Consider the following 16656-nt stretch of genomic DNA (forward strand, 5'->3'; position numbering starts at 1 on the left):
TGCAATTTCGAGAAGATTGAACTATCAGAAGAATGGAGTTCCTCTCCGCTTATTTATTTAACAGGATATATCGAATCTTTTTACGGTCAATCTAAGATCCTAACGACTAAAACTATATCTCCCTCTGTGCTTTCAATTATAAGGGAAGAAGTGATCCCCCACTCGGCAATAAAGGCGGGAAAACTGCTGGTCATGAACTTTCCCGTTGGGACCATTTTGTGCGAATTCGTTTTTCCGACAGTGAATCACGGCTTTTGGGTTCCGGAGAAATTTTCCAGACTCCACCGTGGCCAAGATTTTCGAATGATTTAGTTGAGCTTTCTATCTCTCGAAGTTAGGTAGGGAAAGTTGAGAGCCTAGGAATTGTATTAATATCTTAGTGGTAAGTGTTGGTGATATTTGTTTTCGTTTTCTTTGCAGCCACTGAGCGATAGCTTTATAGACATCTATCTTTTTATATCCTGATATCTGTATATTGAAGATTCAGTTTTGTTCATTATGTTGTATATTGCAATTTCATGGGGAAAAAGATATTTATAAATGATTCGTGAGGTCTTAGCACCCGTTAATAGAAGTTTAAAAATATTATGAACTCGTAATAGCCTAATGATTTGAGCGTTTTGTGGATACGTTACAGTTATTTAACTAGAATATTTAATCTAGTTTCAAAACCATTTTCAGTGACAGTAAACAGTGCCTAAATGTAATTCAACCCTTCTAGAACTGGAAGATTTTGTAAATAAGTTTTTGGAAGCACATAAAGAACTGTGGAATTATTTTTCTACATAGAACTTTAAGGTTATGTACCGTCGATAGACCCTTGAAACTAATCAAATTTTAAAGTATCATTGACTAAACTAGTATAAGTAAGCCAAAGTAAGTAATGACCTCTGTGGTTACCTTCGAAAAAAATGGAAAGGGGGGGGGTGCATCATGTGAACCAAAAGCAAATTTCCTAGGGGAATGAGCAGGGGCTACTAGGAACTTTGTTTTCGCCTAAATTCTAATGGAAATCCTACTCGTTTTCCTATTTATATATAAATTTGGACCATATTGAAAAGAAGAAGATTTATTCAAAGAACTCATTTTAATAGCCGTTGAGATAATGACCATATAATAAATTTTTTATACTTCAGATCCAACCACCCCTCTTAATAAGTATTTGAAGTGGTGTATTTTTTCAGAGGTGATTATCTTTCTCGAAGCATTGTTATACGAATATTAAACTAATATTAATGTGAAATCTAAAAAGCAGAAATTTAAGGAGGTATCGGTAGACTCCTTGATGTTTAAGAGAGCCTTGGATCAAATAGCTTGTAGTAACAAATTTTAATTAAAGAGTAACCCTTGTCAATAGAAACCAAATCTTTAATAAAAGTGAAACTCTGATTACAGTACATACAACAACACAGTCTATTATTCATGCTGATATAATAAACACGCTGATACAAGCAAATACACTAAATGAGCTTTTATTTTCAAAGCAATGCTTTGCAAAAGTTAAATTTTAGTTTAAAGAGTCGTGTTTGAGGGGGAAGTAGCCCTTCTCGCAATTAGGGTAACCATGGATGTGCTATTAAAAGCAAACGAAAATCAGACAAAATACAGTAATTTTGGCAATAATAACCAGCTCGTATATTGGGGGAGGGGGCTGCTCCCTCCTCAATCCCCTTCTATTTATGCTAAAGTCTAACTTTTTTGTTCTAATTATTTGAGAAATTGTTGAGTGATTAAGTATGGTGCTTTTGTTGAATCTTCTACTGCTTGTACTCCCTGCAATTCTGTCACTAGATATCGCTTACAATATCGACTGTTTTTCGTATCATACTTATAAAAATGAATTGATAGGTTGCGAGGTGGTGATAGCAGCAGTCGAAATCGAGCATTCAGATTGCAACATTCAATTTATTTAACATTAAAGGATTTTTTTCCGATTTTTTTCAGGTTATAAATTTTGGCAAATTACTGTATTTGTTTCACCATATTTCCAACGGTTGGTTTCACGATAGTCAAAGGCAGCAGAGTATAGCTGCCCAAGTAAAGAACAATCGGCATACAACGTATTATTTATTTGCTTTTTTTTGTTTTTTATTGTTTTTTGTTTCCCTGCCACTTCATATTGAAGAATTGATCGTTGGAAATTCGGTGGTGGCTCATTTGATTGAAAATTGAACATTCTGGCGCAGGTGCATTTTTAAAGATTCAAACGGGACTAGAGCGTAACAGGTCCCCCTTCTGTTCCTTTTATGCAACCCTCCATAACCCCCAAAAACACCGGGTCGAAATTCTGAGAAAGCCACCAGGAACTGGTTGAGTGGAAAAATAGTAACCGAATAGACGTTGAACTGAAAAAAATATTCCCCAACTGCTGAGGGCAATCCCGACACTGGTATAGCTGTACTGCTATACATGATACAAAGAGTAATTTTTTCCGGGGTGATAATCAGAATTCATTGAAGACAAGTGACTTTGCAGCCTTTGATTTTACTGCCGTCTACATATTGTCATTAGAGTTTTGCAAATTCCTGGCATACTATGGTATTCTCGATGTTAGGCCTACTTATTTGGGCCTTTTAAATTGTCGATTTTCGATCGTTAACCAGAATTTTTTGTTTAAATTGTCGATTCCAAAGATTAACCATAAATTTTCGTTTGTTGTGCCTTGTTACGCTATTTTATTCAAAGGAAACCTGGCATGGGCGTAAGCAGCTTCTTGTCTAGGGGGCAGCCAATTCTGGGATGGACGGGGGGGGAGGGCTGAAGTTAGATCGGCAGTTCACAAGACCTCACATCGCCAGTAAGTTCTATCTTACCTTTTGACATCTTTATTCATCAATAGTCACCAAAAATCTAAAAATATACTTTAATATAATAAACCCACTATCCTACGTCCAGGTTCCAGAAAACATAAACCCCATAAAAACGATTTGACACAAATCACATTACGGTTAGATAACAGCTTCCTGTACTAAGAATTCAATTCGTAGATTTAAAGTTGGGTGATATTAAATATAGAACTTGATATATCTTTATATCGGACTACAAATCAATATTGAACATCGAAACTTAAATATCGATATCGGAATCGATATCTGGAAATTTCTGCTTATTTCCAGCTTTTTCAACCATCTACCAGTGAACGTCCAACAGAAAAATTCGAACATACGAAAAGTTCTCGTTAATATCTAGCGTAAATTTGAAGTTCAGGGAGGGGGGCAGCTGCCCCCATGCCCCCCTTCCCTACGCCCATGAAACCTGAAACTTTTGTAGCCAAACACTTTTTCAAATTTTCGCCCTCTCCAGACAGCATGTTTTTAAACCTTTGGAACAACTTCTAGAAGCACCCATGGGACGTCTCTAGCCCCTATAGGCTGTTTCCCTGGCTCCTTCACAGTAGAAGACCTTCACTCTGAAATGAATTAATCCTGCAAAGAAAATTTATTCAAGAGGCTGTTGAAATTTGAAGAGGGGGGGGGGGGGGGGTTGCTGCCTATTGCAATAAAAATGTGAAGATTAAAATTAATAGCTCATTCCATGGAAAGGGTGACAATCTTATTAAAAGCTCAGTTTGCAGTGAACTTTATTACTCGGAAAGGGCGACCATAAGGGAGGAGGGACGCCAGCCCCTCCCTGGCTGCATGACGCTGCCTTATATTTTTATATTTTTGTTTTGAGATTTTAATTATACAGCATTGGAAGTGCCTATTAGACCAGGTAAGCCCCCCCCCCCCAAAAAAAAAAAAATGTGCCCATGTTACTCAGGGATGTTGTTTCACATTTTAATGGAACCAACAACCAAAAACCTTGTAGGGAGGAAGGGGGATAAAAAGTTAAACTTGTTTGTCCTAAGGAAACTTGAGGAGACTCTGACACCTCAAAGATTATGTTTGTGCCTCAATTTGTCAGTGACCCTAGGAAGAATTCTGCATCTAGCTCTCTCTGTTTGTGGGGATGCTTCTTCTTTATTTTCCGAGTTACTTATCTAAGATAATCTTTTCTGATAGTTGAGCAGCCTTAAACTTCCTGGCGCTAATTCTATAGCCATTTTGTAATACAATAAAAGATCAAATTTATCTATCCTGCCACGCCTTGTAATTTGCTTAAAATCCAAAAAGAGTTTCACAGGCACTAATTTTTAAGACAGTAACAATTACCCACAAACGGTGAGAAAATCTGGCTTTTGGACAATGCACAGGAAAGAGATGCTATTGGCTTCGTTTTTAAATCCTGTCGAAAAACCAATGCACACAATTAAGTCTTGGCAAACAATTTATGAAAAATACGCTTTGATTTAATTTCGATGAAGTTAAATATTAGGGGACATAGTTAAGACTACACAACATTACTAACCGAACATTACACACAGGGATAAGAACACTCGCCTTAATCTTCCTGGGGAAGGGAAACCCTTAACCTTTTTTTTTCTTGTGGGTGGGGAAAGTTCAGAAAGGTTTTTTGCCAGGAAGCTGTCCTTCTTTTCCTAACATTGTAATACCTTGCACTAACTGTGTATTTTCGGTCTTTCATAGGGGAAAGAGATTATGTGCATTACGGCGCAAAATCTGTAGGTGTCCATGTAGAGGAGGGGGGGGCTATTTCTGCAATTTTGCTACTGAACATAATTTTTTGCTAAATAGAACCAAAATGTTCCAAAGGCAAAATTCATAAGTAGCCGATTGGTTTTCCACGGCCGAAAACCTTTTACTACAAGTTTACAGTCCCTCATCCCCGCTGTAATCTAATGACCTTGATGGGATAGATAGATCAAGACTTGATCTAATACTTGGTATTTTATTTGTCTTATATTACAATAATGAGACGCAAAATCTTAGCCCAGATAGTAGAGAGCGAGTGCTCGCTTATTTTGAGAGTGGCACAGAGATGAATACCCCTCATATCCACGTTTTTCCAAAGAAAAGAATATGGAATCAAAATCCGAATGTTGGTACATAAGGATTTTACGTAAGAGATTTAAATTTATAAATAGTATCTAACAGATTAACCCCGTCGAACATATTGGCCACTGCAAAAATAATAATAATAATAATAATAATAGAAAAATTACTAGTGTATGTCACTGAGATCAAATTAGGCTATTGGCTGATTACTTGTATTTTGCTGCCTTTCAGAAATATACTTCAGGCAATATTCCCTTGAATTTATGGGAATCTCATGTATTAACTCAACAAAATTCTTAACTGTAACGGTTAACCGGCACACTCCAAATATTTCGTGGCGACGAACTGTAAGTAAGGAGTGACTCAGGCCAATAGTAACCAAAACCCTAAGAAAGGGGATTTTAATATGTAAAAACAGTTCGCTTTTCCTGCTGATACCAAACATATAAAATCCATCAAGTTTAATGCTATCCATCAAAGACTAAGAGTCTGGAAAACTTTGCCTAATTTTCGGAAAAGGGAGAAGACACAAGGTCGTATCCAGGGGAGTTGCAGTTTTTAACCCAAGCCCCCCCCCACACCCCGAAATTGTTGTTTGACTCATGGAAACTTAACAAAATGCATATAAACAGATTTTAGTCTTTTTTTTAAAGTTTTTTTCGTTACCCCCTCGAAAAAAAAATCCTGGATACGTCCTTGAGGAGACAACCCCAAAAAGTCAAGCGATCTTAATGAAAGTCAACCATCAGATTCAGCATGTCAGAGAACCCTATTGTAGAAGCTTCAAGTTACTATCTACAAAAATGAAGAATTTTGTTTTTGGTCGAAAGAAAGATCACGGACGTGTATTTGTTTGTTTGTTCTTCATTCACAGGGGTGATTGTATCAAACCAATGATCCTAAAAGATCGAGAAAGGGCTTTTTCTAATGAAAATCAAAAGTTATAGTGCACTTTTTTGATGTCCCCAATTGATGACCAAAAGTTTGTACCACTTGAAAGTGGTTTTCTGCCATGTTGGTCACGAGTATGAGAAAACTCGTTTAGAGCCTTAATTTTTGGGGAAAACAATCTTGTGAGTGACATTTTATTTGTATTCTTTTCAAGAGCAAAATTACATCATTTTCACCCTGAGATGGTCGTCCCAGTTTTAGTGTCTATGACGCATGAAAAATTACACAAGACGATAAATAACTCTGAACAGCTAAAGAAAAAGGCATGGAACAAGAGACAACAAAATCACATTGAATTGCAAAGCATAATGTTTCACAACAAAATCTGCTGTTAGAAGACAAAGCAAAATTGCAACGGAATAAAGGAACGTGCTAGTTTAGCGTACGTAAGTCTGTGAAGGATAAACAGGAAGGAATAATTGATTCTCAGTATCTATGACACGTGCAAAATTACACAAGATGACAAATTACTCTAAAGAGCTAAATAAAAAGCATGAAACAAGTAACAACAAAAATCATATTGAATTGCAATCGAAAATGTGACTTAAAACTAAAGAATGACACGGTAAGTATGCTATTGCGTAATTTAGATGTTTCAAAAATTACAATTGAAAAACGAACGTGTAATTTTAGCGTCTGTAAAGGATAAATAGATAAAAGGATAGATAAAAATATAGAAAGAATAGATAAAAGGATAAAAGGATAAATAGGAGGAATTGAATTAACGCTAGTATTTCTTAATTCAACTGAAACTGTTGATTTTACACCCTATGGCTTGAAACTAAAGAATAAAACGATAATTATGCAAATGTGTAATTTAGATATTTCAGAGGGAATAGGCATTGGAACATTCCTGGTTGTTACTGATTTATATAGCAATGCAATTTAAAGCAAAAATTTAACGATTAGGGAAAAGCTGGGAAAGAATATTTTTAGGGATCTATGGTGTCATGCAAAATTACAGATGATACTGAATGAATCCGAACATCTAAAGCAAAAGGCATGGAAGAATTTCTCAGGAAATTATGCACGAAACTAAAGGGAAACGAGATTTTTGGCTAGAAGAATTGTTAAAACTAGCATCACAACTAATCTAAATGAAAATAATGGACAAAGAAATCTGAGTTTATAATAAAAGCGACAGGGATGATTACATAGAATCGTAAACGAAATATGCGGTTAGAAGCGAAGCAACAGTGAAAATCACAACGAATCTTAGGAGAAAAAAAATGCCATAAAATAAATGATTCTCTGATGCATCAACAGGAAGGATAAATTGAATTCACGCCAGAATTTCTTAATTCAATTGAAATTGCTAATTTGATACCTCATGACTTAAAACTAAGGAATAACACGATGGTTATGCTAATGCGTAGTTAGAGAATTAAATATATTAAACCACTGCCGCGTGTCGAGTGACAGGGCCCAGGCGATGCCCAGCCTCCTGGTACTGGACATTTATCTTAATGCTTTATTTAACTAAGATAATTCACTTGGTTTTTCATGGAATTATGTTTAGTGATGTATAATTGCGCATTAGCTATTATGAAGGAGGGAAAGTGGATCGTTCTGCAAGCAGGTGGGGGATCAGATAACCTAAAAGAGCACATTTCAATACCCATATTGTCAAACTCTCCATGAATCTTCAGATAAATATAGAAAGGCGTATGTGGGAGGGGGGATGGCTTAGGAATTAATTTATTATATCCCTTCTTTTAGACTAAGCCTGAATAAGGGTGCTGTGGGGTGATACCTTCCTCCTTGTTACAAAAAATGTTTCTGGTGTATATTTTAAAGATTCATTTAACTAAACTTATTTGTTTGATGTTTCGTAAATTAAATTATACACTGTGATGTGCAAGTGCGAATCAGTCATTATGAAGGAGGGATGGTGGGTCATTTTGCAGGAGAGGGGGACACACTCCTCAAAGGGTGCATTTTAATTCCCAATTATCCCAGCTATCATTGAGCCTTCAGATAAATATAGAATGAGTTTTGGGGAGGGGGATGGGGTAAACTTATGTCTAACAGCATAGAGGTGGAAAAAGTGAGGCGGTGCATCACGGGCCTCGCCAGGAAGTTTCCAAATGGGGGGGGGCAGGCCAGTGCTACTAGTAGTTTTTTATTCAGCGATTTGAAATGGTAATGTTTCTCGTTTCCTATTTATACAAAATGTTTCAATGTGTTTAATTGCATGTATTTAATACATTTAAACACCAGAGAACCTTATTTTAGAGGTCACGATGGCTTCAGCCGCGTAGAAGATGAAAAGTCACGCAAAATGTCCATCCATAGGAACAATGATACCCCTTTTCGTCCACTCGAAATTCTCTAGTGAAATATTATTAAGGACTTAATCAACGAAACTAATGTTCATCGAAAATTTTGACCAAATATTTAGATTTAGTCCAACAGTTTAATTATAATCCAACGTTTTAGTTCTTAAGCAGAAAAAGTGGAACGCTACCAATCAATTTACAATTGTTGAAGCATATGATTTTACTCCAAGAAATCGAGGGTGAAGTTTATGGAGCGGGCAGCCCACATCATATCTTTGTTGAGGCCTGGGTATTGTTCGAAAAATGATCATAAATTAAATAATTTTTTTTTGACTGAAAATAAGAAGCAACATTGAAAATTAAAACGAACAGAAATTACTCCGTATAGGGGGGGGGGGCTGCCCCCTCTTTAATCTTTTGCTCTTTACGCTAAAGTTTAAGTTAGCGTTAAGGTAGCGTTAAGTTAGCGTTAAGTTTAAGTAAGAAGCTTATTATGCACTAAAACTTTAGCGTAACAAGTGAGGGATTGAGGAGGCAGCAGCCCTCCTTATATACGAAATAATTTCTGTTCGTTGTGATTTTCAATGTTGCACCTTACTTTCGACTGAAAAAAAAACTCCTTTTTTTATAGTTCATTTGTGTGAAAGATTAAATAAGACTAGAAGTAAAACTTACAGTAACGGCATAGCAAAAGTTAATAATAATAATGATAATAATAAAAAAAAAGAAAAAATCTGTTGAACGTGAAGAGCTAAACTGAAACTTAAAACAGACTAAATTTTCGTTTCGAGGGTTATGTGGTATAGATCTATAAAGTTAGTACAAATAAACTGACAGTGACAGCTAATATTTCTTATATGCCAAGAAGTTTGAAGAACTAGCATTTTGCTGAAAACACAAAACAATTTTGATTTTTTCTTACAGTAGATATATATGATGCATTAACATTTTTTTAAAGTACAAAAAAAAAAAAATTATGGTATTAATTAATACAAAAAGATTCCAAAAACAAAAGTTTGTAAAGAAAAGCAGACAACCATATTAAAATCTAAGAAGAGCAAAAATACAGTCATGTAATTGCTCAAACTTAAGACGAAGAGAAATTACTATAAATGAATAAATGAAACCCGAAACGAACAGATATTAAAATTAATAATCACGTCAAACGTAAAGATAGTATGTACTTGCATAAATGAATAAATGAACCTAGAACAAACAAAAATTAAAACGAATAATCAATTCAGGATTAAAACGGACATAAATTACCCCAAACAGGAATAGGGCTCAACCCGCCAACCTTCTAAGTGCCAGAGCGTCATTTGCGATTTATTGAAAACTGTTTGTGCGGAGAGGGATTGTTTTTCATATGAATTGAGAATCTACGTAATTTCTGATCCTCTACAGGGCTAAAGCCATCCTGTTCCCTTTCCTGTAGACACTCTTGAATATACAACTATCTTGATCCACCATTTTATTATCATTATTAAAATAATATCTTTACATTGTTCTTTGTTGTAACTATTTGTCTGTTTATAAAATTTCAAGTCAAGGTGATTTATCAAAAAAAATTCTATTTTTTGTGTTACAAAAAAAGAAAAAGAAATGGGAATTCCAAAATCAATACCACTAGATTTGTTTTCTTGTTTTTTTGTCTTAATTAAGCTACCTTTGGCCCTGATTCTAGTTGAGGTTTCATTACGGCCAGGGGGTATCAATTGTAGGGAAGGGTGATTCCCCTCCTAGGTTTTGAAAAATACCGTTATTTGCAATTTTCATTTGGAAGAAATTACTTCCTTTAGATTTTGAAAAACGCCTTTTTTTCTATCCTCAGATTAAAAATACATAAAAAATATCCTTAGCTCCTCACCCCCTTAAAAATTCATGAGTTGACACGTCTGTACATGACCTGAAATTTTATACTAGATCATTGCAAAGCAAAGAATCGCGCTATGAACTGACATAACCACGTTTTCTTTCAAAATTTATTGTTCTCGCTAAGGTTCCCTTGATTTAGTCTACTTTCTTTGAAAGTTTCAACCGATCAGAGAAAACAACGTTTGGCCTATTTTGGAGTTTGATGAATCAGCACAACCCATATTTTTTTAATATTTTGTTTTCAAAAGTCAGTTCAGCCCAGTATACATGCCATATAAGCTACTTGGAGATTAATCTTCAAAATATTTTGTTTTCGTTGAGGTCTATATGGTTCTGTCTAGATACTATTTTTCCTACGGGGAAGATTTCCCTACAAGCAGATTTCTTAACAAGGAGGTCCCCCCCATACACTTGTAGAAACTTTTTAACTCGGACTCCCAAATCGTTCCCAAGATATTAGATACACTTGATACGGGTGAACATACTGATTTTTTTTCCTTTACTATTTTATATTGCCAACAAATTCCGAAACTTGACATGGTTTTACTGTTTAGAACTTGTACAGAACAGACTATTCAATTTCTGAACCGATGTTTTAAAACCAAACTGTAATTCTGAACACTATCAAATCTATAACTTACCAATTGATTAGCAATGAGATTTGACGCTATAATTTTCTTGCCAGTTTCTGTTTTTGTCCCTAATTTGAATTTAGCACATTGGGGAATAAGCTATGCACAAACGGACCTCTTCAGTATTTGTTTGAAACTTACATGTAACACTCGGCAAAGTCATTCTAAGCATAGAAGAATGTTCTAAGCATAAAATCTAAACGCGCCCCAGGGTAAGGGCTACCAATCAATATTTTAAGCAATTGTTCAACAGCGGGGATACAAGCTACGTCTTTTCCCTTAATTTATCGATGATTGGAGTTCGTCAAAACCACATACATTTTATCATCCATGTTTCCTGATAAAGTTTAAAGAATAAGAATTGGTCTACAAAACGGATCAATTAACAAGTGCAAGAGGAAGTGGTCACTAAATGACTTCCTCGCTTCTTTCTCTGTTTGAAAGCACATACTAAACAAATCCTATTCTGCAGTAGAAAAAAGAATCGTTTAATAATCAAAATAATTCAAGGAATCAAACATACAAAATACAAAATCAATAATACAAAAATAAAAATAATCTATCAAAACAGCAATATTGGAGCAATCTAAAATATCTATGGCCCAAATAAAAGTAACAATCTGGAGGGTTAAAAGGAAAAAAAAATTAAAACGTTTATCAACGAATACCTTGGATCAAAGAGAAATTGTATCCAATAAATTTTAGGAGCACAAGGGGCAAGAGGACTCTTTGATGGCATAGATATTTGAGGGCACTCTTATTATGGCTAGTGTGCTGAAGCATAAAGTCGGTACGGAGGATTCTGAAAAGTTTTTTTGGCCTGCTTTTATCCCAGAATTTTTCCTTGTAATATTTAGCATTCTCTGAACGCAAATGTTCCTAGGCAATTTGATTTACATCTAGATTTGGGGGCATTATATTGACCAAATTTAAGTAATTTGTATTCTGTTTACCCACTTCAATTTACTAATAGAAAACCAACGCTAATTTTATTCCGGAAATGTGGAGGGAAATCGTAATTTGTGTCTGAACTTTCGCAAAAAGCTCCATCTGCTCTAGTTGAATGCGAAATTAGCAAAGACGGAGAAACAATTTGAATCAATACAAACTATTGTATTACGTATATATATATATATATATATATATATATATATATATATATATATATATATATATATATATATATATATATATATATATATATATATATATGCATATATATTGCTAGATTTGAAACCCTTTGTCCGTGAGGGCAGGGGTTTGAGTCCTGGTGTCGCTGGTTATTTGTTTTGAATGGGGGTCAGTGGTGTGATTCTGTAAGCTTGGCCAGTGTCGGCCAGCACTAAGTGGGTACCTGAGAAAATCTAGGGAAGGTAAACAGGAAGGGGGTGCAAAAGTGTAGGATGGCTGGCCTCCAACCATCCATTGGAATTTCTGGCTGAAGGGCCATAAAACGGAGATCATCGCCGCCGGTAGGGACTGTAAAATCCAGGAAGCCCTTAAATACTATCTATCTATTTCCAGTGCCACTTTCCACCCACTAGCGGAAAAAATAAGACATCAATGCTTCCCATGCAAAAAAGTGATGTTCCTTGTTGTTGAACTTGGGGGACTGTAATTATCCTATATAAGGTGGTCGACCATGATGTTTCAAATAGTGCAATTTCTATTTTCTTCCAATGACATTTTCGAGGTGTTTCATTTCAGCAGGGACATAGTTTGCTATGTAGAAGGCGGAGGGGCAACTTTAAAAAGACCCCATTTTGCGTCCCCCCACCCCAGCTGAAATTTAACACATTCAAAAATCTTGTCAAAACTAAGATAGACCTACACAATTCAAGCATCCAAAGAAACCGATCAGTTTTCTTTGGTAAACCTTTGACTTTATGGTGCTATATGGCTCATTTTTCATTTTTTACTGTCATTCTCGATTGACTTTGGAAAATTGGCTCAACTTTACCCCTGCACCCCCACCCCTCAGGATTTTGACGAAATTACGTCAAAATCCTCAAAAGGTTTTGAAATTACGTAAAAAGGTTTCAGGCTCTTTTTCGAAATTCCCATAAATTTGTTTTTGCCATTAACTTTTACTATTTATTAATATATATAAATAGTATTCTTGGATCAGCTTCAAATGGGAACTTTTTTTCATCAGACAGTTTTTTTTTCAAAATGTGTTTTTAAACTTCCGGTTAGTATTGGCCGTGGTTCGCTCTTTACTAGATTGCAGCTATCACCGCAGCCATAATGAAGACGGATTTGATCTTTAGTCAGAGATTTCGAGGTAATCAACTATAAGTAAGGAGCGACATGGGCTAATATTAACCGAAATTCCAAAAACAGAAACTTTCAAACGCTTAAAAAAATTGTTTGAGATTCAACAAAAATTGTTAGTAATGTTTATCAACAGCCAAATTGGACTTTCAACAGTTTAGATTGAATATTAGAGACCATTTTGGAATTCCATTATCATTATTGAATACCAAATCTGTTGAGAAACAAAAATATTGGATTTTAAGATCCTTATTGGATTTCCATCTTGTTTGTTGGATTTCCTGTTCCTTAATTGGATTTCCTTCGCTATCTTTGTTGAATTTATTAGGTTTACAATCTTGTTGAACAATAAGCTAGTCGGATGTTCTAAAACCTACCAAGAATGTTCTTCAATGATTAGTTTCAGATATAAGCCTGAACAGGTCCTTCTCCTCCTCAGAAGCAGACTTTTCTACTCGTCATGAAGCTTAGCGAAATCGTCTGTTTCGAGCGAAACCCAAGTAATCATACTACAGAAATAATCCCGTAGAGTATGATATTGACAGTTAATAAGTCCGGTCTTATATTCATTTAGAATAGGCCAAAAAAGATTGTTTTTCTTTCATTAACACATTCTATCTATTCCATAAGTTATAAGTGATTATAACATTCATATAATATTTTTTCATTACTCCAAAATATTAATTATAAGCTAAAAATGTTTGTACACTAATTTGTGCAAGTCCATAAGAACATTTGTACATAAATTCACTTTAAATGGCACCATAGTCAAATTCAATTTGATATTCTAGAAATTTCAATCTACTGTTGAAGCCCAAACATTTTGCTTAATATACTCTATTTGTGTTGAAAATTACATTTTTTCTACTGAAAAGTGCATAAGTCTTAATAATTTCAATAATTTGTTGGAACTCAATAAGAAAGTCACAGTTTCAACAGAAAATTTGGATTTTTTTTTTGCTTGTTTGAATTCAATAAGCAAGTCACAATTCCAACAGAAAAATTGGATGTTTTTGTTACTTGTTTGAATTCGAGCAACACATTTTGTTATATTTTTTTTTTTTTTTTTACAGTGTATATCAGAAAACCGTAATGTACAGATTTCAAGTTCCTATTTACAAAAGTTTAGAATTTCACATTTTTTCGAGAAAGGAGATCACACATGCATGTCTATTTATTTTTTTTCCATGGGCTATCATATCGAATCAACAACTCTAGAAAATCGGGAGAGGGCTTATTCGAATGGAAGTTAAAAACTCTAGTGCCCCTTTTAAGTAGCCAAAAAGATTGCGCCCCAGTAACATGGCATTCTCTACCATTTTTTGGAACAAAACTTGAAAATTCTGATATAGCCAAAGCCAATCACTGATAATAGCCAAAGCTGCTATAGCCAAAGCCAATTGATTTATATATTGAGCTTTTCAGCTTTACACTAAAAAATTTTTTTTTTTAGATTCAACAAAAATTGTTTGTAATGTTTATCAACAGCAAAATTGGAATTTTAACAGCTTAAATTGAACATTAGAGACTTTTTGGAGTTCCATTATCATTATTGAGTATCCAGTCTGTTAAGAAATAAAAGTGTTGGATTCCCATACCCGAATTGAATTTTCAAACACAACATGTTGGATTTTAAGATCCTTATTGGATTTTCATCTTGTTTGTTGGATTTCCTGTTCTTTAATTGGATTTCCATTGCTATCGTTGTTGTATTTATTAGGCCTGCAATCTTGTCGAACAATGAACTAGTTGGATGTTCTAACGACTGACAGGAATGGTCATCAATGACCAGTTTCGGATATAAACCCGAACAGGTCCTTCTCCTGCTCAGATGCAGACTTTTCACTTATCATAAAGTTTAGTGGAGTCGTCGATTTCCAGCGAAACCCAAGTAATCAATATCATAGTGCAGAAATAATCCTGTATAGTAGGTATGATGTTAACATTTAATATGTCCGAAATTTTGTTTATACAGAAATTAATAAAAAAGATTGTTTCTCTTTTATTAATACACTGTATCTATTCCATAAGTCATTAGTAATTAAAACATTCATATGATATTTTTCCATAGCTCTATAATATTAATTATCAACTAAAAATGTTTGTACATAAATTTATGCATGTTCATAAGAACATTTGTACATATATTCCCTTTAAATTAAACCATAGTCAAATTCAATATGGTATTCTGGACATTTCAATCTACTGTTGAAGTCCAAACCATTTTGATTAATAAAACCTATTTGCGTCGAAAATTACATTTTTTCTACTGAAAAATGCATAAATCTTAACAATTTTAATAATTTGTTGGAATTCAATAAGCAAATCACAATTTCAACAGAAAAATTGTATTTTTTTTTACTTGTTTGAATTCAATATGCAAGTCACAATTCCAACAGAAAAATTGGATTTTTTTGACTTGTTTGGATTCGAGCAAAACATTTTGTTGGATATCAATTTTTTTTACAGTGTAGAGAAAGTAACGCCGCGCGGGGCGTACTCGTCCCTAAAGAGTCACGTAGTCCAGGCAAAATAAACGGTTAATTTAGACATTATTTTAAAGCTTAAATTAACTAGGTTAATTCACTTGATGTTTGATACAATTATGTGCAGTGATATATAACCATCTATCATCAAGGAGGGCCGCTAAGCCATTGTTTAGGTGCAAAGAGGGGGGAGGCATGCCTGATACCTCAAAACGGGCATTTTAACATCCAAATTTTCTAGCTTTCCACGAGCCTTCAAATAAATATAGAAGTAGGTCCGAGGGGGGGGGTATAAATTAACTGTAATATCCCGTCATTTAGACTAAGCGTAAATATAGGTACACGGGGTAAAAGCTCCCCTCCTATTGTAGAAAAATGTTTCTGTATAGCATGAAAGATCACATTTATATTTTTACCGACACAAAAGGGGCCGGTCGATTTAATATTATCGAAAAACTATATATTGAGGTTCCCAGCTTCTGAGGCAGTAATGAGGCTCGGTAGTGCATCCATTCCTAAAGAGTAACTTAGTATATATATATATATATATATATATATATATATATATATATATATATATATATATATATATATATATATATATATATATATATATATATAATATTTATACATATATAATATTGGTTTTGCATACCTTGTAACACGATCCAGCTGGAATGTGTCAACCGAACTCAATCTGGCACTGGAGACCACCAGGATTATAGTTAATTGTTACTAGAATAATCATTCAGCTAAATGCCGCGTAACGCAGCATTAATTCAGGTGGCAATCAAGACTAAGGCTCAATGCCGATTCATTAAAAGACTTGAAACTGTATACCCATTCTAATCCTCTGAAAAATGTGCCTTTATTAGAATGAAGATTCATTGCTTCTATGTGTAAATAAAAGTGAAGGAAAATAACCTGAACTTAATTCTAGGGGCGGAGGGCTAAGTCCAAGAATGGTTTCTTTGTTTGAGGGGGAGAGGCTTCTGTTCATATTTCCTCATTTGCACTTCTTCCTAATAAAAATTTATCTAGTATATCAAAATTCTTTATCGCCGACAGATATTTTCCAGGAACAATCATACCCACGCCAATTTCTGTATTTATAACGAATAAAAGACTAAAAATTATAAACATCTTTCACGGAGAAAGAATTAGAAATGGGACACATGAAAAATTCCACTTTAAAAGTATCAAACATTGGCATTTGCACACTATTACACAATAATATTCCATTTGGATGATGTTCATATTA

The 16656-nt window shown here is 34.5% G+C and overlaps 1 protein-coding gene and 1 pseudogene across 1 annotated transcript in view; one reads left to right on the forward strand and one right to left on the reverse strand.

The window, feature by feature from the left end:
• Nucleotides 1–327: 327 nt before the first annotated feature.
• The window catches only part of LOC148946959 (uncharacterized), a 154667-nt gene continuing 138338 nt past the window's right edge, over nt 328–16656 (forward strand). The window contains exon 1 of the mRNA XM_089096763.1: nt 328–382. The gene's annotated coding sequence lies outside the window, so the exon portion shown is untranslated. The remainder of the gene's footprint in view (nt 383–16656) is intronic.
• On the reverse strand, nt 13262–13449 carry LOC148946960 (small nucleolar RNA U3; annotated as a pseudogene).

The sequence above is a fragment of the Artemia sp. Qi Xiang Cuo genome, chromosome 11 (assembly GCF_049724085.1).
Source record: "Artemia sp. Qi Xiang Cuo chromosome 11, ASM4972408v1, whole genome shotgun sequence".
Classification (NCBI taxonomy): domain Eukaryota; kingdom Metazoa; phylum Arthropoda; class Branchiopoda; order Anostraca; family Artemiidae; genus Artemia; species Artemia sp. Qi Xiang Cuo.